The sequence below is a fragment of the Sciurus vulgaris genome, assembly GCF_902686455.1.
Source record: "Sciurus vulgaris genome assembly, chromosome: 9".
Lineage (NCBI taxonomy): Eukaryota > Metazoa > Chordata > Mammalia > Rodentia > Sciuridae > Sciurus > Sciurus vulgaris.
In genome coordinates, this window is record NC_136469.1 from 137,980,813 (window position 1) to 138,006,826 (window position 26,014).

Here is a 26,014-nt window from a genome sequence, read left to right on the forward strand (position 1 = left end):
AATAAGGGGAACTAATATGAATTGTGGTCTCACTGTGTTCCAGGTGCTCTTATGAGGCTTCTGTTTTGATCTAGTTCTTTGAGGTCCTTGCGGTGTGCATGGTGGCAGGAGGAATTCCCACTTTGAAAATGAGAAAACAAACTCAGAGGTTAAGAAACAATTTTAACTTTTTGCATCTGGTCCATAAATCAGCTCTCTTAGACACTCCTCTAACGTTCCTGGAAGCACCCCAGGATCACCATGAAAGTGGGGGGGAGGTGGGGGATGCGTGTATGCTTGCTCAGGTGTGTGTGTGAAATACAGAAATTCCATGTGTTCTTCTACATGATAAAGAAGAAATAGAATGGGGGCCAGTCAACTATAGGAACTGTAATGCTGCCTCTATTGTAATAGTTGATTTTTAAAAAGGAAAGGAAAATGAAAATATCATCAGATTTAAACACTATCTGACTAACATAACAAAGTAACATATTCAAATTATCTCCTTGAATAATTACCACAATTGGTACTCTTAAGAACATACAAGCTATAAATAAGAGAATACATCTAATAGATATGAGCTTCTTATTTTCTATAGGTGTACGCCACGAATCCCCAAGACAGTAGCTAACACTCTAGATTTTATAAGTATTTGTATCTGAGAGCTAGCATTGACCTTTTATTTCTTTTTGCGGGTTTCATGATGAATGCATACTTGAAAAACATCAACATATTGCCAATGGAGCAAAACAAAAGGCATTTGTGTCTTTCAGATGGATATAAACAAAGGAACTCTTAATTTTTCTCTATGCAAATGCATGCATTAAGAAAAATAAAACATCCTTCGCAGGCTCATTGCCAGCAGATCGTGAGACTCACTCATACATCTGTTATGGTGATCTAAATCAAGTTGCAGCAATATTCCTGTTGTTTTTAATATGCTGTGAGAGGTTTTCTGGGTAAGAGGGAGTCAGAGCAGCTGGTTGTCTGAGGAATTCAACCTATGCAATTTAACATTTACTGAGCACTGTCTTTGGTGTTATTAAAAAAAATCAAATATGAATAAGGCATGACCCTTGTATCATTGGAGCTCAGAATCAATGAGAGTACCCTTATGAGCACACGCATAATTGTTGAGTCCACAGTGGTGACAGAAGTGCTATCACACTTTTCTGGGGTACAGAGAAGTGACTTTCCCTTCTGTAATTATAAATAGGACTTGAAGATGTGTTCATTCCCACTGCAGTTTGAAGGTTGTATAAGGTCTGAGTCACGGAGAAGAAGTTTCTAGACAGAGGGGATCTCCATTCACGTATTCTTGTTGAATTTTAATCCACATTATGATTAATAATAGTAAGAAAAATTTGATACCTAGGCTCACCACATATTTTGCATGCATTATTTATTACCATGACTGTAACTACTGGCTAACATTTATTAAGTAATTGAGATATGCCAGAACTGGATGAAAAATTATGCATATGTGGGTTAATTTAATCCTCTAAGGGAAAGTATATACAATTATCTCCATTTTACAGAAGAGGAAGCTGAGGTTTGAAAATATTAAGACCTAAAAGTGATATATTTGGGTTTCAAATCCAAGTTTTCTTATTTAAAGACTGGGCTCAGACTAACTATACCATCCAAGGAAACTGGCAGGATTCAGTTGAGAGTCTATGTCAGGGACCGTCTGGTTCCAGGGACTTTGTCTTTCTCCTTATTATGCGACCTCAACGCAGTGGTAAAACATAGGGAGATGCAGGTTTTTGCCTAGAAGAGAACAGGAAATATCCCATTGACAGTACTTCAAAATTCCTGAACTACATGAAAGTAAATAAAGTGCTTTATTACCAGGCCCTGGGAATTTCCATGTGAATGTCCCACTGATGCCTCGACATTTAAATTTCTCACACTAACTTCTTTAATTCTTCCTCTTGATGCTTACTAGGTACTATTACCCATGTGCTCATTCCCAAACCTGGAATCCATTCACGAGTCTTCCCTTTGCCCATTTTCTATATTCAGGTGCTGTCCAAATGGTACTGCTTTATTTTCTAAATATGTACTAGGTTTCCCCCCTCTGTTGTTTGGTTGCCACCCAACTGAACCGAATCAAGTCCTTAGTATTATTGGTCTATAGTCTCCTAATCAGACTTTTGCTTCTCTTCATTTCTTTCTTTAATAGGTTATCAACACCCCTGCCAGAGCTGCTTCACTAAAACCAAGTTTTCCTGTTAATGGTTCAAGCCTTCCATCTTTAAGTCATCATGAAAATCCCTCACCATCTTCCTTTGGGCTACTTTATAGCATTGCAATTAGGGGTCGGCTTCTGGAATTGGGTTGAAAATGCTTCAATCCTGGCTCTGTTACTTGTTGGTGTGTGACCTTGAACAAATTCACTTAACCTCTAAAAAGAGAATAAACATTACTCGCCTCTGAAATGATGATATTGTTACATCCCTGATAGGATTATTCCATGGATTAATGATGCAAAATACATCAATGCCAGTAATTACAATTAAATGTTTGTTGTCATCATTATTCTAGTGTACAAGCACACCCATGAGCTTCGGATATACCATACTCCTTCAGGCTGCTGGGCTGGTGCCCACAGTGCTTACTCTCCATGTAATGTCTTTTATCTTGTCTATTTGTAAAACTCTTCTGATTCTTTATAACCTACTTCCAATATACCTTCCCTGACTCTCTTATGATTAATGGTTAATAACAGTGTTATGTGTAGATATGAGGTATTCCCCAAAAGCTAATGAGTGAGACAATGCAAGAATTTTCAGAGGTAATAGGATTTGATTTGAGAGTTATAACCTAATCCATTGGTTAATCCACTGATATGGATTAACAGGTTGTTAACTATAGGCAGATAGGATATGGTTGGAGGAGTTCAGTTACTTGGGGGCATGCTGTTCTGGTTTATATTTTATCCCTAGTGGCAGAACTCTCTGTTTGCTTCTTGATTGCCATGTCCTCAGCTGTGTTCCTCCTCTGTGCCATTCTGCCCTGATGTTCTGCCTCATCTTGGGCTCAGAGTTAGAGAGTCAATGGACCATGAACTGAACTTCTGAATCCATAAGCAAAAATAAAATTTTCCTCCTTCACATTGTTCTTTCAATTCTTTTGTTCAGAGTGATGAAAAAATCTGACTGAAACAGCCTGGTAGTAAGTTGTTGCTGTGATTAACCTGACCATGTGGTTCAGAAGTCTTTGGAGATGGTTTGTGGGGGGAGGAATTCTGCAAAGCTTAGAGATATAAGAAAAATGTTTAGAATATTATAAGCAGGGCTTAGTGGGGAAGTCTCGTGGGTGCTCAAAAGACCAGAGAAGATGCCAATAGGATGGTGAACACTAAAGACAGGGCTCGTGAGTTTTCAGAGAGGAAAGAGGACTTTATTAGAAATTGGACTAAAAACAAGTAATGTTATGTTCTGGCAAATAAGTTGTTTACATTTTGTCCATATCCATGAGACTTTTGTGAAGGTTTTGGACAAATTAATCTGGTGGGGGAAATTTTAAAGCAGCACAGCATTCAGGTGGTGGCTAGGTTTCAAATCGAGTTTACCATGATATTCAGGAACAGAAAACAGAGCAAAAAGATTTGAAAAACTTGCAGCTTGACCAGAAAACTGCAAGTAAATCTGTAGCTAAGGAAGATATGATTGTTAAAGATATCACAGTCAGTAGAAATGCAAAGTACTTTATTCAGAGATAATAGGAAAAATGGCTTGAGTGCATCTCAGGAATTGACAAGACTACACTCATTCCAGGTTCAATTCTCAGGGTGAAAAAGTAAAAATTCCTTTGAGAAGATACCAGTGGGGCACTCTACTTGCACAGGAGCACCTAGGAAGTTATTTCTCTGTGCTCAGTCACCCAGGCACTTGGATGCTGCTAGAGATGGCCCCAGGAGGCTTCATTACTGTTCAAGGTAGTGAATGACCTTGCTGGCTACCATGTGGTGCTGGTTCTGCAGAATTGCAGGATGCTAGAATTAGGGTGTCATGGAGGTTTCCACCAAGACTTCAAAGGAAGACCTGGGTGGCCAGGTAAATTGGAGCAGTGTTGGAGTCCTGAAGACAGCTGATATTTGGAGTGTGAGAAGGAAGTCAAAGCTGTAGTAGAGACTGTGAGATTAATAAATGCCAGTAACGTGAACTTTCTGTTGAGGAAAGTTCATGAATTGAGCAGAAACAGCGAAGAGAGAGACCAGGTGGGCTGCAATCAGCAGGGCCATAGGGGCAGAGCTACACAAGCTCTTTGGAGAGAACATCATGATGCTACATGCTGCAGATGCTGGATGTGGAACTACAGGACTTGTTTGTCCAGCTGGATTTTCATCTTGCTGTGGTTCCATCTCTTCTTTGGATGTATCTATATCTTTATTTTGGAATGACAGTGTTCACTCTATGCCACTGTCTGCTTTTGATTTTTCCAGGATAAACATCCATGAGTTTATTTTGAGTCTCAGATGGGATTTTAGACTTAAACTTTTGAGGAATACTGTAATTGTTAAGACTACAGGGACTCTTGAAAATGCACTAAATGTATTTTGCATTGGCAGATGGGTATGAGTTTGGGGGGCTAGGGGTGGAATATTATGTTTTAGGTATGAAGTGTTCCCCCAAATTTCATGGATGAGATAATGCAACAATTATCAGAGGTTAAATGAGTAGATTATGAGAATTTCAACTGAATCAGTGGATTAATTCACTGATGTGGATTATCTGGGTGATAACTATAGGCAGGTAGGGTATGATTAGATGAGGTAGGTCCTAAGGGAAGGAGCATGCCTTCTGGTTTTATATTGTGATCCTGATAAGCACAGTGCTCTCTTTGCTTTCTGATTGACATATCTTGAGCTGCTTTCCTACTCCACACCCTTTTTCCATGATGTTTTGCCTCACCCTGAGCCAAGAGTCATAGCATCAACTCATCATGGACTGAACTTCCGAAACTGTGAGCCAAAATAATTTCTTCCTCCTCTATGTTGATCTTGTCAGGTCTTTTTATCACAGCACCAACATACTGACTAAAACAATCAGTTAATTCATGTTATGAAATTAATAATTTCTTTCTCTTTGTTTTCACAGAAGTTACTCTATGACTTGAGCATTTATAAAAGTGTTGTAAAACTTTTTTTTTTTAAATATTATATAAACACACCAAATTTCAATATGCCTGAATGTGGGGTTTATTCTTCTCTGGTTCCTAGCAGCAAACATAGCATTGAGAGAGGGGTAACTTGAACATGACCAAGAAACGGTAATTCTGTCAGAAGAGGAAATAAATGGTAAAAGAGAATTCACAGGTAGGTTAGTAAATAAAAATGAAAACATGGCCATTAAAGAGTCAATTCTAATGGAGTTCAGAGGTGGAACTGAAAATATATAATAACTAACAGGGGACTATAGGGAAAGCTATATCAATTATAATACTTCACTGTTGTGTAAAGAATAACATTTTAATAATATTTTTAAGATATTGGTGAATCTTTATTATTTATATGTGGTGCTTGGAATTGAATCCAGTGCCTCACACATGCTAGGCAAGCACTCTACCACTGAGCCACGACCCCAGCTCCAAGAATAACTTTTTACATTGAATATCGTTCTCTCCTCCCTATTTCTTGATTCATGGACCCAAAGACACTGGCCTCTATATAAGCCACGGACTATATAAGCCTTTTTGAATGGCATAATTACAATGATGACTTTAAAGCTTAAATAAACATATGACATATAGCAAAGTATATTGAAAAGATGGTGAGACAGAATTCCTGGGTGCTTGTCCTATGCCAGTGTTTATTAGTTGCATGACTCTTTGTTTCGCATTGAGCAGATGAGTTTGTCTAATTGCTATCATAAGATCACAAATGATAAACACGTGCAAATATACTTGGAAAATTATAAAGAGCTGTACAAATGAGAGGTATCACATTTCTTATTATCAGAGTGTTGTTGCAGCTTTCTACATAATGAGTTCAATTTTGTCTTGCTTCTAGGGAATGTCATATTTCTATGTAGATTGCATTTACTTAACATAGTTGAAGTTTCTAACATATCATTCAAACTTCAACAATAGTTGCCAAAACTTAGTAACTAGATTTGAAACAAAGTGATTTTTTTGAAATATGTAAGTAATATATTTCTATTTGAAGGAATTATGTTTCTTATCATCTTTTAAAATTTCTGTCAAAATAATAAAGTAGTCAAGATCATTCCTCTGTGTTATTTTGGGCTATTTATATTCTAACACTGTTATAAAGTCAACAGCCTTGTCAATTTGAGTTAAACCTTAGCCTGTCCTCAACTCTTTCCCCACTGGGTGGAGGGCACATGATGTTCTTTAAATAATGTATGGTGATCTAAAGGCAAGAAGGACTTAGCATAAAATGTATTTGATGCTATTTTTTGACACATTGCTAAAATATACTTCCTTTGCATCTTCTGTATGAATTTTTTGTCATGTCTCCCAATCTAAAATGACATGTGGTGATCTAATATTAAATACCACTAGATGATTAATTTTGACAAGGTATCAGGATTATAGTTGCCTGCTATAAAATAATTACAAAATAAATTGTAGTGTCCTTTGCTATGCTAACACTTATAAATATTCTTAAGAAAACATAATTCAGAAATTATAAATGAGGTTCCATCCAACTCTTAAAACATAAAAACACTTTTGAAATCTGTGTTCCCACAGCTAAAGCTATTTGATAGTGGTATTGTTGGGTATTATTGCTGTGACTACAAGAGCGAGAGACAGTGTAGTAAACTTGCCACTTTCCATGGGTGCTGTAGAAAACAAGTCTCCATTCTTAAAGGGAAGGATGACATATTACTTATGCTCACAATACTAGCTGGATTATGCACACTTTTTGTTCCAGTTCCTTGAAACTCTCAAATCCTGGAAGATGTTGCAAATGGACCAGTGGAAACCTGGCATGCAATGAGCTATTCTGCAGAAGAGAGATCCTGAACTAGGGAAAGCAACTCTTTTTGAAAGCAACTCTTTTTGAATAGACAGAAACCTGCCACTTCTTTGCTGAAGATACAAACAGCAAACATTTTTCAAAATTGCAAGCAAACACGCCCTTTAGTTCAGGGGGGAAACATTATTTCTATCTTCCAAGTCTCTGCAATACACAGATACTCCTTAACTTATGATGGAGTTGTGTCCCACCTGAAGTTGAAAGTATCATAGGTTGAAAATTTATTTGCTCACCTACAGAACATCATGGCTCAGCAATATAGCATGCTGCAGAGCATTGGTTGCTAACTCTGGCAATTCTATGGCTGACCTGGAGCTGCAGCTGGCTGCTGCCCCCAGCATTACATGAAAGGTTGTACCACATGTGGTTAGCCTGGGGCAGATCCAAATCCAAAATTCAAAGTAAAGCTTCTACTGAATGCCATCACTTTCTCACCATTGTAAAGTTGAACACACTAAAGATCCCTGAAGAATTGTCATCTCCCAAGACAGAGATGATACCCTTGATCTCTGGTACTGATCTTGCCTGGATTTGAACATGGTCCCTACCAGTTAGTTACTTCAAGTCTTAGGAGATCCACTTATCATAGTTGTCTAAGTTTCCTTGTTTATAAGAGGGTATGACAATCCCTATCATTAGAAGTCATCATGAAGGTTAGTATTAATCATGAAAAGCCATTAGAACTGGGTATATACTCTTAACACTGACAAATATTGCTTATTACCAACAAATTATATTATAAATAAACTGCTTTTTCTTTTTTAAACCATTGGCTATGTAGTATGAAAATATACATAAAGATGTTGCTAGATATTCATTTCTTCAGTTAAAAGATTCATACATTTTATTGTTACAGCATTTTAACATTTGAAAATTCAAAAATGCATTTTGTATCTCATCAATAGATTTCTAACTTATCTCTCCATTCTGTATTCCTATATATGTAACATTTCATCTCTCCTTCACAGAAAATGTTGAGGTGGATGACATTAGCTACAGGGTTTAAGAACAGGTCTTAATCTATTCCTGAACACCTCCTTAACTCAGGTGCCATTTATCTTAGGCCCTCTGCTAAGGTTTGATGTCTTAGCACTGGAAGCTCTCCTAGCCCCATGCTCTGTGCCCGTGGCAGCAACGATCTCGTGGGGTTCTGGAGTTGCAAGTTCCTCCATTCCATCTTCCCTTGGATGCACCTCTCAGTCACGCTACTGCAGAACCCCTATTCAGAGAAGAAGTACCTCACACAACCTCAGAGGTGAACTTGCAGTCACACGCTCTAACGAGAACCTTTCCAGAAGACATACACTCTGTCCCTCTGTGCTGTTCCTTTCCCTCTCTCTACCGTGGGAGCAAAGTGTCATTGCTTGGCATGGTGGAGAGGCTGTTCTGACTAAATGGAACCCGCTGGTACACAGAACTGGTGATGCCATCCTCAAGGCGTGTTGCAGGTTATCCTGCTATGGGTGACCAGCTCTTAGGGGAGGAAACGTCTCTTTTTCTGGAATACCACCAACACCTTAATTTGGGCAGGTTCTGCTACCAAATTAAGGTACGTAATTAAGCCCCAGCTACTTAGTGGGCTATAAAATATGAAGAGGACAGGGTAGGTTCAGTGAGAGGTCCTGGGAAACTCACCTTCTTCCCAGATTCCTGGGTTACTCAGATTTAATTCAGTGTCCACATAGGCCTTTAGGTATTGGATGTTAGTTCAGGAGCAAGAATACAGAGATAGGTGTAGAAAATGAGACTGAATATCACGTTCAAGGCCCCCAGAATGCTTGAACAGCCACAAAACTGCAGCCAGACTTTCACAACCAAAATATGACAAGGAAAACAAAAGCCAGGCTATTTTTGGTTGAGAGTCAAGCAAGAGGATTAGATTGAAGTACATAAGCCAAGGAACAATCTTTGATGTAAACCTGTGTTGGGAGAAATCCTAGTTCTTGGCTCGCAGCAGTTTATGTCTTAAGTATGTAAACTTACAGAGAGGAGTATTCCTCTCTGACCACCTAGGAATGTAAACAACTGCCCCAAGTTGACCTAGTGTTAACAAGGGAACCGGTATAGCGGCCTGGTGGTCTGATTCCCCATGGCACATTGTGATTGGGCAAAAAGTCTATAAAATGTATGGGTATTCCTGCAATAAATGAGTTTGCAGGCTGCTCGCCACAAGCCTGCTTCTACCCAACTCCAGGAGTCTGGGGTCTTGACTCCACAGCCTTACCTGTGCCTGAGCTAGGCTGGCACCCCTACAAACCTGGATTTCCTAATAGTCCAATGGTCAATGACTGGAATATCAAGTGGAAGGATCTAATCCCTCAGCAGAAAGGAAGAGATACAGACAAGATTTCAAGGTCCCAAACAAGAAGAATGGATTTTTTTTTTTTTTTTTTTTTTTTTTTTTTTGCATGTTCTAACTCTAATGGATGAAATTCTATGCTGGGAAACCCAAGATGAGCCCAGTTACAGAAAAGAGGTCATCTTATCTGTCCTGACAGGGACAGAATGTGACTCAGTAGACCCACTGGTGTTCTGAGTTCCTTTGCTGCAAAACCTAGTCTAGATCTCATTTACCTTTTGCCTGCATCAGCCTCACACAAAGGAGGTGAAGATTTCTCAAGAGGAAGGAAATCACGAGATTGTGTCAAAATGGAAAATCCTGAGAGATCCTAAGACCTGGGAATGACATGAGGAGCCTGCATGTTGATTTGTAGGGGACACGGACATTGTTTTGCTTTGAATCTTAAAGAGATAAAGAAACAAGTGTTCTAAACTACAAAACATGGTAGCTTAAAAGTATAGAACCAGGATGGATAGAAATATGGAATATACAGGCAGCAAAGAGAGGGTGAGATATTCAGAAGCATAATACCAATGGCAGGAAAAGCCTGAGATCTACCTTTATCCATATGTGGAATGGGCATTGGGGTCAAAGGTGGTAGGTCATTAATCCACATATTTTAGATGGTAAAAATTATTCCAGACCCATCCTATTGGGTATATAAGCTACCAATATGCTTCCAGCTCTGGGAAGGACAGCTTATAAAGTGGAACTGCTAAGACTGCTTCTAGATGGCCACACACAGGGGTTCCAGGTAGATGGTCAAAGCAAAGAACATCAGCCCATTGTCAGGTGGCATGGAAAGAGAAGATGAAGATAGTTCCTATCCATAGTGAGGTCCTAAGTCCTAGCAGTTGAGTAACTTACACCCAGCTCATTAAAGGCAAGCCAAGAAGTTTTTGATTTTCATTTCAGTGATTAAGAGAGCTTAGAACAAGCAAATCAATTTTTCACCTCTCAGAGTCTTGAGATATAATTGACCTTTGCCACAAAACAAAGGTAGGGAAGGCATTCTTTAATTAGACACTATCAAAGACTAATGGTAACCCCCCCAAACAGGATTTGAACTGAAGGACACATACTCCAGGATGATTTGGTGCAATGCGATACCATCAAACCCGTCTGAGGTACAGTACAACTGTCTGTATGGCATTTGTGATACGTGTCATTCTTGACAGACACCAGCACTGTGGCAGCTAGTTCAGGAGATGGCAGGGTGTGTGGCTTAATCACATCTGCAACTGATGCCTAGATTCATCAGCAAACAGCTGTAGTCTCACCTCATGTAAAGTTTCCATGTGCTGCTTTCTCTCTTCTCCTTCCAAGACACTACTAGTTGCCACTTTAACTCTCTGCTTCCTATCAGTTAAATGGCTGCTGTCTGCTCCCTTCAGATCACTTTCTTCACTGACCATAATAATTCACATCTTTACAATATTTTCAGCTAACTCAGACCTGGACTAGGGACTGTCAGCTCCTCTCGACTGGGGGTCTACCATTAGACTCACTATCGTAAAACCCGAGGAGCTTCCTCTTGCTTCATGTACCCAATTACCCTACGTAAGGGGTCTCATAATAAGATGCTTGGTAAATCTCTCCCAAAACAGAAGTTCTAGTAGATTTTCTCAGATTTCAAATAGAGCTATCTGGAAAGGTATTGTTGTGTGGAATTTGGAAGTTGGGACAGAGATGGAGTAATCTTTACTAGGTATCTTCCAGCCCTCGGGTCTCCCCAGTGCTTATTATTCTGCCCAGTGGAATGGCAGCTTCATTGTACTTTACAGCTGAAAATGGAAGCATACACTAACTGGAATCCAGCCTGACCTGTGGGGTCCAATCCCTCACTTGAACTTACCAGACCTCAATCTTGAGATACCTGATCTTCCCAGGACTGACTGAGTTTAGTGCCAATAGAGAATGCTCCACTGTCTTGCTGCAGATGTTGTCACTCCCTGCATAACTCCCCTTGCCTGGCTGCTGTGCTCTAGAACATGCATTTAGATATGCATGCCCACCCATAAAATGTGCAATCACCCCTTGGTCCTGGAGGGACTAGACTTCTAGTCTCCTTCCTTGCCTGTAGTGAAGGGGGCATTATATAAATACATATAATAATGATATAATAATACACTTATTATTCCAGGCAAGAATCAGTGCAAGTTATACACTGTTTTCTATGAGGTGATTTCTGACATAAGGAGAATCATGCAGCAATTTAGAGTCTCATTACTAGTGGGTTCTTTGTTAGCTCACTTGGCTCTCCAGCCCCAGGGAGTCATGAAAGCGGACATCAGCAGAGCAGAGGAGCCAGCTCTTACACCTTCCTCACTCCCATTAGCACACTACCTGCTGAGCTTCAAGAATGACTTCTCACAGAGCTATTTAACTTGTGTCTTCTCAGTCAGCCCCAAGTGTGGGTCATGCTCCCTAGGAGCACACAAGAATCTTAAAACTTTGCAAACAACAAGAGCTTCTAAGTCACCTTAGTACAAGGCTTAATGGGCACAATGTTTCCTAGGAGTAAACACAGTCACCTCAATTTTTAAAACCAAAGTAAAGTTAAAAAGTAGCTTTATTTGACATGAATTCTGACAAGTAATTTCTATGTCAAAAGACTGCTGGCCTTGTGAAAAATTCTTAAAAATTTAAGGGAATGATGCATTTCTGTTTATATAAAATGATGTTAAATTAATTGTGACTTCTTTTTTGATGACCTCCAAAATAAAATTGAAATTTTGTGTTGTCAGACAAACGTCTGCGTAAGTGTATTGATGTTTGTCCATGCAAGATGGAGACACAATATTTAGCACATCTGTTTCCTTGAATCACTGTAAATTTTGTAAGTAGCTCTGTTTAGTAAAGGGGAGACTTGGGCCTTCCTGTCTCTTAGCTTTGAACATTTATCACATTATTTACATTGAGGTATCAATTCAAGCTTAAACATATCAAATCTATGATGTAAGTTGATCGATGAGTGAAAGTATTGATGTGTTTCAGGTATGAAAATGACAAACTTTTAATGATGAAAAGTTTCTTCTTCCCAAAGGAATGCTGACACATGCATGTACAGGTGATTAGGTGTTTTCAGAACTTAGTTAACAGAGTTATGATTCCATACCAGAAAGAGCATTTACATGACATTTGCAGAGACATTTACAATGTAACAGTTTTGTTGTCAAAGACTGAGAAATGGACGGTCCTTGATTTAATTATTCTTAATGCTCACAGAGACCTTCATTTACAGGTGTTTAGTCTTCTCTGTCATAGAGTAGCAGTTGAGATTTTGGGAAAGTCTGAAAAGAGAGACAGTGAGAAAGAACATCTTTTAATTTATCATGGGAAGAATTTCGAGAACATCCTTCAAAAACAAATACTATTATGTATTACATGTGCATAAGTATTTATATGAATACAGATCAATAAAAAACTCCATATGTATGATTGTTGCAAAGGGTTCTAAGGTGTACATGTAAATAAAAAACTGAATAAACTACTCCCCTTCTAGGATATACAGTCAAAGTAAATAATCATTAGTGAAATTATACAATTGTAAGTTTTCACAAACAAATTATTTCAGTAGTTCTCATCAATATTGGATTAAACACAAGTACCAAGTCCATTTTATGGACTGTTAAACTATTGCTTATAATGTCCTACTCAAGTTTGGTAAGAAACTCATATTCCACTGTTAGCCAATCAAATTTGTGGTCAAGTGAATCCTTGGGTTCTACATAAATACTGCTCTTCAGTGAGTGTTATGGGGTTTGTATTTGCCCACATAATTCCTTGAGTTTTATGTATGAATTTATCTTAATGTGTTTCTCTTCATGGATCTACACTACCAAGTGATTCTTGAATCTCATTTCTATTACTTTTTTAACATTTAAAAAGTTTTATCAACCCCACATTTGATATTATATTTTCTCATGGTTCTTCCAAAACATGGCAAAAGGCTTAAATAAATATGTAAGATTCTAGAAAAATGTGATGACTGTTTAAGGTTTCCCTGATCATTGACCTTCATTCATGTAATCATTAATTAATTCCCTTTCTGTTTACTGATAAATAACTATGTTAGAGACATTTTGGCATTGTAGTAGCTATTGTTACATGATTAAGCTCAAGCAGCTCCCAAGCCAGGTGGAGATTGATATGTTTAAATCAACACAAGTAATAGAGATGCTGCAATTATAGCACGTGCAGAATAAATAAGGAAACTCAGGTAAATGGGGTCAATTCTACCTAAAGGTTATAAATATTAGTGGTCAGAAGCAAAGAGGTAATTCTTGACCTCAGTACTGAAAGATAAACATAGGGAATAAAGGTGATGTGAGCTGGGTTCGGTAGATGAGGAAGAAGTTGCAAACAGAGGAACCCAACTGTGCAAAGACAGGAAGAGTGAACTTCTGTGGAGTTTCCAGGTGATGGATCAATCTGTGTCTGTGATGTGGTCTCCAAAAGAGTCTGGTGTCACATAAGATGGACTGGGATGTGGAATCAAGCCGAAGAGGGTCTGGTAGGTCAGGCCAAGTGTTTGGACTTTGACCTGTAAGCACCAAGAAAGTGTCAAAGTGTTTTAAGGAGAGTGTCACATAAGTGAATCTTGGGGAATAAGTCATAATTCACCAGGTTTGAAGGAGAGGTGAAGGTAAGAAATAGAGATCCAATATTCAGTTACCAAAGAGTGAGACTCAAGAGGCTATACAACCCTTCTTGATACAATTCCACAGTACATATTTTCTCATTTCCATAAGTCCAGGAGCATTTCTGTCAAAAAAATCCTAAAATTTAAGTTTGCTATGTCTATGATATCCTCTTGCCCTACTTTCTTCAAATGCCAATCAAAATGACATAAGATTCACTTGAAATGTGTTGTCTGTGTTCTCAGGAACACTTGGGCTGATCACATTTTTTTCTATAAATATAAACCCACAGTGCTTATAAAGTGCTACTAAACACCAAGAATTTTACAGTCATTACTTTTTTTTCAGGATATACAATAATACCATGATAGACCCATAGAATATCATGGTGTATTTAGTTAATAGACACTTATTCAGCCCTGAAAAGGAAGTAACTGCAAGTAAAGGCTCAGTATGAATGGGATCCACAAGTATAACATGGAATGAAGGAAAGCAAACATAAGAAAATCAGCAGCATGATTACATTTATATAAATGGAAAATTTCATGTAAACTCAGCAAAGTAATCTATGGTGATAAAAATAGGATATGAATTCATTTGAGGTGTGTGTAAATTAAATGGATTACAGTTACTTGATTGTGTTTAGTTTTAGATTTATGTAGAGTTGCACATTTTTGATATGATTTTATCACCTATTTCAGTAAAATATTTGAGAGAACTACTCTCAGAAGCTGTAGAGAATGGATTATGGAAGAGCAGATGTGAAATAAGGAAGCTGGCAAGACTTAATTAATTAATATTGGAGGATGATGGATAGAGAAGGATCAAAAATGATTGGTAGACTTTTAACATAACAATCCAGGTGAATGATGGACCTACTGATTGGTTGGGGAATATTGGTAAAGAATGGTTCACAGATACTGAGGGAGCTTTAATCATAAAAGTTTTATCTGGAAATGCTAAGTGTAAGATATCCAAGTGGCGATGCCAAGAAATCAGTAGAATATGGATGAGAGGTTGGGAAGGGGAAACTGAGAAACACATGTTCAAAAATGGAATCAAGCCATAGGACTTGATATCAACTAAGGAAAGCATTTGGAGAACTCGGAGTTTCTTTTCTTGTTATTGTGATTTTTCATAGTACTTTTTATTTGTTTTGAAGAAAAAAATGTTGGTTTGGCTTTTTTTTAAGATAGTAACAATACCTTTATTTTATTAGTTTTTTATTTTTATTTGTTCTAATTAGATACACATGAGAGTAGAATGCACTTATGCATTTTGATAGGTCATACATAAATTCAGGGTAATTTCTCATTTTTCTGAGTGTTCATATTGCAGGATCACATGGGTCATGCAGTCATATATGTACTTGAGGTAACAGTGTCTGTTTCACTCTACTTATCCTTCCTACCCCCATACCCCTTGGTTTTGCTTTTAATGTACACCTTGAATTTAAATGAACATCCTTTATTTATTTACTAAATCTAGCAATCATAACCCAAGACCCACTCCTGGGAGCACTGACATTTTAGGTTGAGCAGACTGAGGAATAAGAGGAATCAAAGCAGACTGAAGGGCTGGGGAGACAGCTCAGTTGGTAGAGTACTTGCCTTGCAAGCACAAGCCCCTGGGTTTGATACCCAGTACCATGAAGGAAGGGGGAAAAAAAAAGAAAGAAAGAAGAAGCAGAGGGAGGAGGACCCATCATTGAACGAGGTGAAAACCAGCGAGCATGACATTTCTAAAATCAAGAGGAAAAAGTAAACAAAACATGGACTTAAATCCCAAAGCATCATAGACGTTGAGGGCTTGAGACTAGGACCAAAGAGCTTCTTTAAATAGTTCCTCAAAGCAAGTGTAGTTATTGATTGCAGGATTTACCCCGTTTCCCTCTCCAAGCCATCTTGTCTACTCTTATCCCTCTAACCCTTGCATATCGGACCAAAAACCTTAGATATGTTTGATAGGAAGGAAATATGGAATATCTTCATTATAACTAAAAATAAAACTCCAGTCTCCATTTATACAAGCAATAACAGAATCAGACTATGCACAGAGGCCAAGAAGTTCTGCTTCAACCCACAGGCAGGTACTCTCCTAGGTGTTTTACTTTGAGAAACCCATTCATCTCTGAAGTTCTTTTCTGTACAAGAACTACTCTGAAGCATCTCGAGATGGTAATGTGTGTGAGTGTGTATTTGTGTGTGTGTGTGTGTGTGTGAATGGAGTAAGACTGTTTCTGCAGAGACCTTAAAATTTGTGAGCTATTTTTGTTCATATAGCAAATAAAACACCTTCATATCTCAAGTATCTTTGAGTGTGTGTTATTTCAACACCCACAAAGTAGCACTGGCTAAAGACTCCCATGATCCTTCATGGAGTTGCTTTGACCTGTACAAAGAGGGCTTTGGGGATCCTTCTAGAGGACTTGGCTTTGCATGGTTGGGCATACTCCATGCTCTGTGGGCAGCAGCCAGAGCACAGACCCCATCACTGGCACTCATTTCTTAGCCTCACCTGCTACTGCTTCCCCGAACTCTGACTCTGGTTTGGTCAAGGCTTCACAGAGCAAATCTATAAAAATATAGATTTTTAACTGAGTTACAGAAGAATTTTATCTCTTGGATTTTTCAATGTAGGATTTATGAAGATAGATTTGGCAGGGACGTGGAAATAATTTTAAACAATGTATTTCTTACCTCGTCGTCACATGTGCAACCAATACATAAAAACACTCAGGAAAACCTTGGGGTAGTTGTTTAAATTATTGCAGCACAGGTGGGTTTGAGCAAATGAGGACAAAACTCATGACACTGAGAAACAGGAAATTCCCACGTCCTGGAGACAGTTCTTTCCACTGGCTTTACTTGAACTTATTTCCACGGGTGTTTACAAAGCACCTCTAAAATCCTGGACCCCACCCACACTGGCTGCTGAGATTTCAGAAGAGAAACAAACAAAGTCGTATCCTTCCAACCCTTGCAGATTTGGACAGACAGCTCATCACAAGCAAATAATCAAAAGTCAGCATGCTAATTCCTCACCCACAGTTGTGTTGGAAATGCCTTTAGAAAGGCAACTTACACCCTCCCCTGGAGTCAGGGATGCTTTCGAGAGATAAAATTTGACCTGGGTTTTAAATAGTAAGCTGGCGTTTCCTAGGTACAGAAATCGGAGCAAGCTTGGCATAGAGAAATAATGGACTCTGGGAAGCCCCCAGGTGCTGTGAGCCTTCACTGTGTTTGAGAGAGGTGAGAGGTGAGACCAGAAGATGTTTTCATCAGATGACAAAAATTTTGCCTTTGTGCTTTCAACTGAAGAGAAAATCTCATGGCATCCAGCAGCTCTCTACCTTGCACCTTTTTCTCCTTCTTAGTTATTCCCAACTAACCAAATACCTGGAAAATACTTTTCCAAAAGTCTTTTGTTCTCTGTCTTTATCCACATAATTAAAATCTCCCTTTGGTGAAGGGTATTGTCAGTTCTGCTCATTGGTATATTTCTAGGATCCAGAATGGGGTCAGCTTCACAGACTGGTCTTAATAAGCCTATGTTAAGTGTCCAAATGTGCTCATGGAGGACTTCTTTATTAAGCCTTGTGCTAGTCCCTGGGATACATATGCTACTGAGCTGGTGAATACCCTCCATGGCCAAGTTTAGCCAATGAGCAGACATAATAAAGAAAATACTGATCTAACTCAGGAGGACCAATACTGTAAGAGACTGTGGGACACGCCCAGCTGAGAATTTGAAGTCCTATCCTATGTGAGACAGGGTGCCAATGGTCATTTCTAGGCAGACCTGCATTTCAGATCAGTGCACTGAAGGTATGGTTTCAGATTAGCACTGGCCACAGCGAGTGAAGTACAGAAAAGAATTACAGATACAGATGGCTCCCGACCTATGATGGCTCTACTTTTAGTGTTATAGTGTTGTCAAAGGAGAAACCATATTTTGAACGTTGATTTTGACTCTTTATTCCAGGCTGGCAGGATGCAGTAAGATCCTTCTCCCCAAACTGGGCAGGGTCTGACACATGCCATTCCAGATCATGAGGAAGCAACAGACACCCGCGGTGTGCTGTGCTGATAGGCTGTGATTCTAGGAGTTTCTGCACATTAAATGCATTTTCAACCTACGATATTCTCAGTGTACAATGTGTTTATTGTAATGAAACCATAGCAAACCAAGGAGCATAGGTATGGACACTATGTAGCAATTTAACATCTGTAAGAAGGCCAAGGACATGAGCAGTGCCCCTGCTTATGTTGACCAGGGCATTAGCCACTCACTGTGGGAAAGAGGTTCGAAAGGGGGTAAGAAATCCTTCCAGTGGTCCTTCTCCACAGCTCATCCGAGATGCACTGTCTTAGAAATGATGATCCTGCAGCCGGTTGGTAGTGCCTAATTAGAATCATCTCATGGCTGGCTTTTCTGACAGGACCTGAAATGCACTGTGCTCTGCTCTTGATTAAAGATAGATCCACATGCTTCCCGTGCCAGATGTGCTGGCATCAGAGCTGACACTCTGCTGGGAAGACGATTCTAATTCGGGACTCTACAGTACATACACATATGTGCAGAGGCGTATGTAATATCTGGAAGTGCGTGTATGTGAACTTAGATGAACATATATGCACAAACTTATACACATACATGTATTTGTTGAAGATATATGAACTGGATTGATGTTTAATGTACTTCTGTAAAAGAAAATATGACTCATCAAACTATGTGACCTCTTTTGATAACTCACGAAGACCTGAAAAGTCACGAATATTTCAAATTTCCAAACGAATAAGCTGAGATGAAGAGTTCTCATTCAGCAGTATGAGGAGCTGTCATTTATTGAACACGTGCTAAGTGTTGGCTGTACCAGATCCTTCCCAGGCATCACATCAGTTCCATGGCCTGGCTGAACCCCTGAGCAGTTGAAGGGTACTGAGTCTATGCTCACAAAGCAGAACTGGAGTCAGCGGCAGGAAGTCCCGCCCCAGAGCCCATGCCACTCTGCTTGTGCACAGGTAATATGTGCAGTTCCAAGACTAGAATCAAATCCTTCGATCCAGAGGTCATACCCTGTGTCCCACCTCTTTGGTGGCTCTAATGGGTAGCCTGAGGTATACCCCTTATGAAAAGAATTGCAAATGCCAAGGTGTGTAATATTATTTTTGTCCTGATTTTTAAAAATATATTTTGAAGTATTACACTCACATTTGAAATAAGTAAATAATCAACCTTTGTATGCCCTAGCACATTTCTCATATCCAGCACATGTGGGTTGACTCTGGAGGAAATGCTTGCTGTTTTCCAGTTAACTCTCCCCACTCTTAGTTAGGGCCACCCACGTTCCAACTTCTAGCCCCATAGATAAATTTTGCTGAGTTTTGTTTTCCATACACAGTATCATTTTATGACATGAATCTTATTTGTATGGAGGCAACAGCATGTAGCCAGTCCTCCCTGAGTGCATCTGTCTATCCTCAAATTTGGAAATAAGGTGCGACCTTGTAAAAGGGTCAGAACTAGAAGTCAGTCAGTGGCCTCTCTGTGCTGGAGCCCTCTTGCCAGCTGGACCCCCTTCATTCCCCAGGGGAAGCTGCAGGCCCTGTTGGGCCAGTAGCACTTCCTTCAGCTTCTGCTGATTCTCAGTGGCTTCCCTGGGAGTCTGTGTGAAACTTCCAGCACACACCTCGGATGCAGCAGGCTGAGTCAGCCATGGATTCCTGACTTTTGCTCCATCTGCCTTAAGAGCTGCATGTGAGCCCTGACATCTTATGAATTATTAGTTACACTTCACACCTGGAATGCATAGACCCACAACTGTTTCCCTGACCAAGATCAGATGCTCTCATTGCAAAATCTCAATTTTGTCATTCATTAAGTTTATGATCACACATTTCACCCATTTTCACATGTTTTCTTATGTCTAAATCGAGGCAGTGAAAGATCACAGGCTCTAAGACAAATCCTCATTCTAATATCACTACAGCAGCCGTGATGTGCACCATGTGTTAAACACTAGAAGCCCCACAGCTGGGCAGCACAGGACAGTGGAATTTAAACCACCTGTGTGGATGCCCCTGTTCCATCGCTGTGCAGTTGCCACACCTTGAAACAAGGTTCTTATCTCCATGGAGGCCCAGTGCTGTCGTTTGAATGTTTGTGTCCTCATACGAAGATTCACATGTGCTCATGTTAAGGTTCATATCAAAACTTAATCACTAATGCCATAGTTTAAAGATATGGGGCCTTTGGGGACTGATCAGATCACAAGGGACCCGCTGTCATGAGTGGGATGATGCCTCGTAGGAGATGCTCCACACTGCATTTGCTTCCTTTTGCCCTTCTGTCCCCGCTGCCATGTGAGGACACAGTATTGGAGACACCACCTTGGAGGTAGAGACGAGACCCTCCACCTTGTTCTCCAAGTCCCAGCTCTAGAACTATAAAAAAATCATTTCCATCGCTTGTGAGTTACCCTGTACCTGGTATTTGCTCATAACAACACACATGAAATAAGACACCCAGGGTAAAAGATTCTGTGAAAGAGTCTTAGGACTTCTTTTAGGGATGGTGAATGGAAGATCCAGTTATGAGTATTCAAAAGTTACTATTGCTCTCTATTCTTATTCTGTTTCAGGAGGCTTGGAATCTGCATGATATATTTAAGAAAGATTATCATTTAAATGGAATAATAAATAAAAACCTGAAGTTAAAGGGGTATTCTTCAGTTATCTGAAAACTCTGACTCATGTGGAAGGTTTTGTCCCCCATGATGTTTCATATAGAGAGATGAGATACACTAGATTTAATCATAATTTTGTCTTGAATCATGTTATTTAGAATAGATTTGTTATATTGATTAAAGTAATGTGTTGACATAAAGAACTAAGTTTTATTATCACGAGTTAAAAGGCAAAAGCGGACATCTTGTTGCAATTTTACGGCTGCCAGTCTGTATTCACACCTTGTAATCAGAAAGTATGGGACACTGCACATCTATACAAAGATAATGGAGTTATCAAGATCAGGGGTTTGATTACACTGTGTCCATTGAGATGGAAAGTACATAAAAACTCAGCAACTTCCACATTGCATAAATTCCTTCCTTACCTAAAGTCATATGGAACACATTTTCATTTAGAGTAACAGCAACAACAACAACAAAAACATACACAATGGTAGTATTGAGTGGAAATTTATTTTATCAAAATGTTAATTTTTTGTATTGGTTTAATATTTTACTGATGTAGTTGTCAACCTAAATAACAATACAAGAAATTTTCTGAAGAATAATGTTATTTATTTGGGAATAACAGAACATTGCAATGAGAATATGTATCTATAGAAAATTATGAGAATATTTGAATAATTGAATTTAGTGGAAATTTTAAAGGCAGATTGAAGAGGATTACATAAGATATTTTGAAACAATAATCTTTGAGCACAAAGATTAATAACAAGGTGGCACTAGCCTGAACTTGAGCAGAGAGTTGCTGGGCAAATCACCTTGCCAGGACCCTTCTGCATCAGGCTGTGTTGGCTTGTGTGCACGGCTGTGATTCTGCCAGTCTTTTGTGATGCTTGCTGTCAAGTGATCATACATTAAAGGCCTTCCCACATGATCTTCTGGCTTTTTTTATTCATATTTTTGTTAGGGTTGACACAGAAATTCCATTTTAAGTCTGACAACTTTCACATAGTGGAACAAGAAAGAATCGTGATTAAAATGATTGTACATTAGTGTTCATGACTAGACCTCTCTAAGAATCAGAAAATCATTTTTCAAAGAGGGGAAGGATACATATTGTGTCAGTTAGAAAAGGCTGGTCATGCCGTAGTAACAAAAGGCCCCCACATCTCAGTAATGTGTAGCAATTGATGTCTTCCTAGCTCAGTCTGCATACCCTCCACAGGCCGGCTATATAGAGAGCACACTTTTCATCTTAGATTCTCAGAACACCTTGCTATGAAAATAACCAGTGCTGAATATTAACAGTCATTTTGCCACATGAAAAGGAAAACACAGGAAAGCCCATGGTCCAGAGTGACTCATGCCTCTTCTCTTCTTGGTTCACTGGCCAAAGCTAATCATAGTTCCTTACCCAACTCCAAGTAGGGAAAAGTAAAAAATGCAATAAAACACCCAGAATATTCATGAGCACCTCCCTGCACTTCATCTTCTATTGTAGAGATGAGAAAAGTATATGAAAAGATTTTGCAAGTGGTAAACAACTACAGAAGTATAGGAAAGAAATGTCACAACCCATGTTTTTACTGAAGTGTGGAAAATGGAGTCGATGTCACTTATTGAGGATTCAAAATGTGTGATGGGCTAAATAAAAATTAGTTAATGATGGAGTGCCTTGCACACTTGTAGTCCTGTACATTAATCCAGAGACAGACAAACTTTCTGTTCCACCTTCTGTGCCTAATAGTGACTCATGTTCGTATTCTCACTCCTCAAATTAATTAGCACTACCACTGTGACAAAATTTCCTATCAGTGCTTCCTCCATGAGAGCTGCATAATGTTGATTATAACAGCTGGCATTTTACCATTTGTCTCACTATGCAATTTTTACTTTCTAATTGTATACATTTCCTCACATATGCTAATATGAAGCTCATGGAAAATGAAGACAAATAAAGATCCAAGGTTAAGACCATAATAGTCAATTTCCCCAAAGTTACTAATGACATGAGATGTGGAGCAAGTTCAAATGCCATGTAAATTTCACTTCTTCAGATGAATATCAGGAACGTATGCTCCTACTACACAAGTGCAGTATCATCCCAGGGAAAAATCCAAATTATTAAATGCTTTATTCAAAATTATGTGTATTAGAAAATAATTCAGGAATCTTCTGCAATTTTCTGCACTCTGTCATATTTCTTGTATAAATGGCATGAAAGTGGGACCAAGAAAGAGAAAAGGATAAAGGGAAAGAGAGGAATATGTATTATACTTCCTCTCTATGGAAGAATAATACATATTCTTTCATACTATCTAACCTGAGTGGTTTTCTTTACTTTTCTTCTTGTATATGACCAAAAAAGATTAGGAGTTCCTATAAGCTTTCCTCTACTTTGTGTATTACAGTTTTCTGAAATATATCTTTGATTTTCAACTTGTGTGAGTAATTCAGTTCTGTTACATTAGTGGAAATTATCTTAAATCAGTCAACAAATATGAGTACATTGTCTAGTCCCTGATGAGAAATAAAAAAGAAAAAACAATCACCCCATAATCTTTTGGATAATTCAAATGTATAATAGTGGTATGAGTTGTAATAACAAAAACCGCTACCATTTTCAAGCACCTGCTATTTATTCTAAATGATGTTAAGCTATTTTCCTCTCTGTATTTCAATTAGCCTTCATAATGATTCCTGAAAAGAATGCCATTATCCTCTGCAGTTTTTAAGCATGATGGTGTCTTCTATGGTTGGAATCCTGATACCCTCCCTTCCTCAAATTCATTCTTGAAACTTAATCACCAATGTGCAGTATTAGGAGGCAGAACTTTTGGGAGATGATTAAGTTATGAGGGCTGAATGTTCATGAACGAGATTAGTGCTCTCATCAAAGTGGTCCCAGAGAGACCCCTCACTCCTTCTGCACACGCCAGGACACAGCAGGAGGCGCTGATATGAGCCAGGGAACTGGTCCCCGTCAGACACCAAATCTGCTTGCATGTTAGTCATGCAAGTTTCCAGTCTCCAAAATTATAAGAAAATAATTTCTATTTTTTTATATACTTCCCAGATTAATTTATGTTGTTGATGTCATAGCGACCCACATGCACTAAGACAGTAGCTGCTTCCCAAAAGGTAGGGTGCTGTTATAATATTTAAAAATGTGGAAGCAGCCTGGGTAATGGACAGAAGCTGGAAGGGTTTTGAGGTGCATGAAAGAAAAAACCTATATTGCTATGAATGAAATGTAAAGGGTGATTCTGGTAAGGGCTTGGAATGAGTAGAGGAGAACTAGGGAGACAGTCTCTGTCTTCTTAAAGATACCTACATGACCATGAACAGAGTAAATGTGGAAATATGGACTGATAAGCAATCGGATGAGGTCTCCGATAGAAATACAGAACATGTCATTTGCTATTTTATGACAAGAATGTCCTTGCTATCATTTAGCCCTCTTAATATGAGAAGGTCTATTCCATGCCTGACTCCCTTTGTATCTTGAAAGAACATTCCTGTGATTTCACAGGTTCACAGCTGGGTGGGAATTTGCCTCAGGATGAATTCTACCTTGAGTCTCACCCAAGATGTAGATGATATTTAGATGGCACTTTGGACTTGAACTTTGAAATTGATACTGAAACAAGAATCTTTTGGTCCTATTGGAATGGAATCAGTGTATTTTTTTTTTTTCTCCTAAGAAGGACATGCATTTTGGGAGGCCAGAGGAAGAACAGCATGATCTGAATTTTTGTGTCTTTCCCAAATTCCTATGTAAAAACCTGATGATCACTGTGACAGTTTGGGGACATGAAGACTTTTGAATTGATGAGGTCCTGAGGACAGAGTCGTCATAATGGATTAGTTCCCTTATGAAAGAAGCCCCAGAAAGGCTCCTGAATACCTTCCTCCACATGAGTTGCTGGGAGAGGCACTGTATGAGTAAGGAGCTGAGCACTCTCCAGACCTCAGGTATTCTGCTGACTCGCACTTGTTTTCCTGGCTTCCAGAACAGTGGGAAATGCTTTTCTGTTGTTTATAGGCTACTCTGTTTGTGGTATTTTAATTCAACTTCCTGAAGAGACTAAGGGGGATACACGTTTACATTATTTTAAAAAGTTGCCCTAAATGTATGAACATCACTACTAACTGGCCCTGGAAATCAGTTTTATCTGACTCCAGATTCTAATCAGAGTCCAGAGTTTGGGTAATGACCTCCCTGAGTTAGGAACAAGGCCTCCCACCAGGAATAAATTGTGAGGTATTGAAGGGTAGTCTCAGTCACCAGACTAGCAGCTACCCAATCCAGTTTGTGATTGGCAAACTCACAATGAAAACAGGTGTGGTACTTCTTGGCCACAGAGAACAGTGAAATCCTCATGATCTGAATTCATTGAGCAGACTTTATTTGTGTTATTATAAATGATCCCATTACGGATGTGCATCAGAAACACGTAGGAGGACCCTGGTTGTTTCAGAACACCTTTCTTTTTCATGTCCTCATTCGCCTGCTTTCCTACTTTGGGCAAATCATTCATGCTGTTTGCATTTGTTTTTCCTTCTTTATAATTTGTAATCCCAGATGACTAGGTAAGGACCATAACTTACCTTAACTATCGCCCATAGTTGATGATATAATGGGCATAAAACCTGGGAAATATTTACCCTGGGGTGAGGAGTCACTGTTTAGTTTTAACAAGTTGATCAAAATGCAAGGATTTTCAGGTGGCATGGACATTGTTCATGTGTTGCTATCTTTTCCAGAAAGGGTGGAATCCATGTTATGGCATGGCAAATTCAAACCTCAGGGGGGATGTTGCAGCCTCTGAGCAGCTACTTCCTGGGTCTCCAGTGTTCACTTGCACCACTGTGTCAGAGGGTAAGCTTAAGAAACAAATTTAATGGGCAGAAATCTAAAGTCTGGTTGGCCAGTCGTTTTGTACTTCAGTTGCTATGACAGCACCTGGGATGTACTTGCTTATTAAATCTCGAATGAGTGTAGATATGTGTAAATACCTAGAAAGATGGAAGAAAGGTGATTTTCTGGCTGAATAACATGGAAGGATGATTAAGTAGATGGTATGAAGGATCACTCTGACACAGGGGCCAACTCAATTGTTCATTCATTCATTCACTAATTCACTCACCACTGATTATGAAGTATTGATGGCTCAGCCCAACAAAGCATGCACAATAGATGGAATGATATGTATGATAGAGTTATTGCTTCAAACATGGAAATTCTTGTCCAGAAAAATATATAATGGAAGATATAAAGACAGATAAATTTTGAGAGAGGCATGGATAAATATGAATGAAAATTCACAAGACTTGTAAGTTTTATG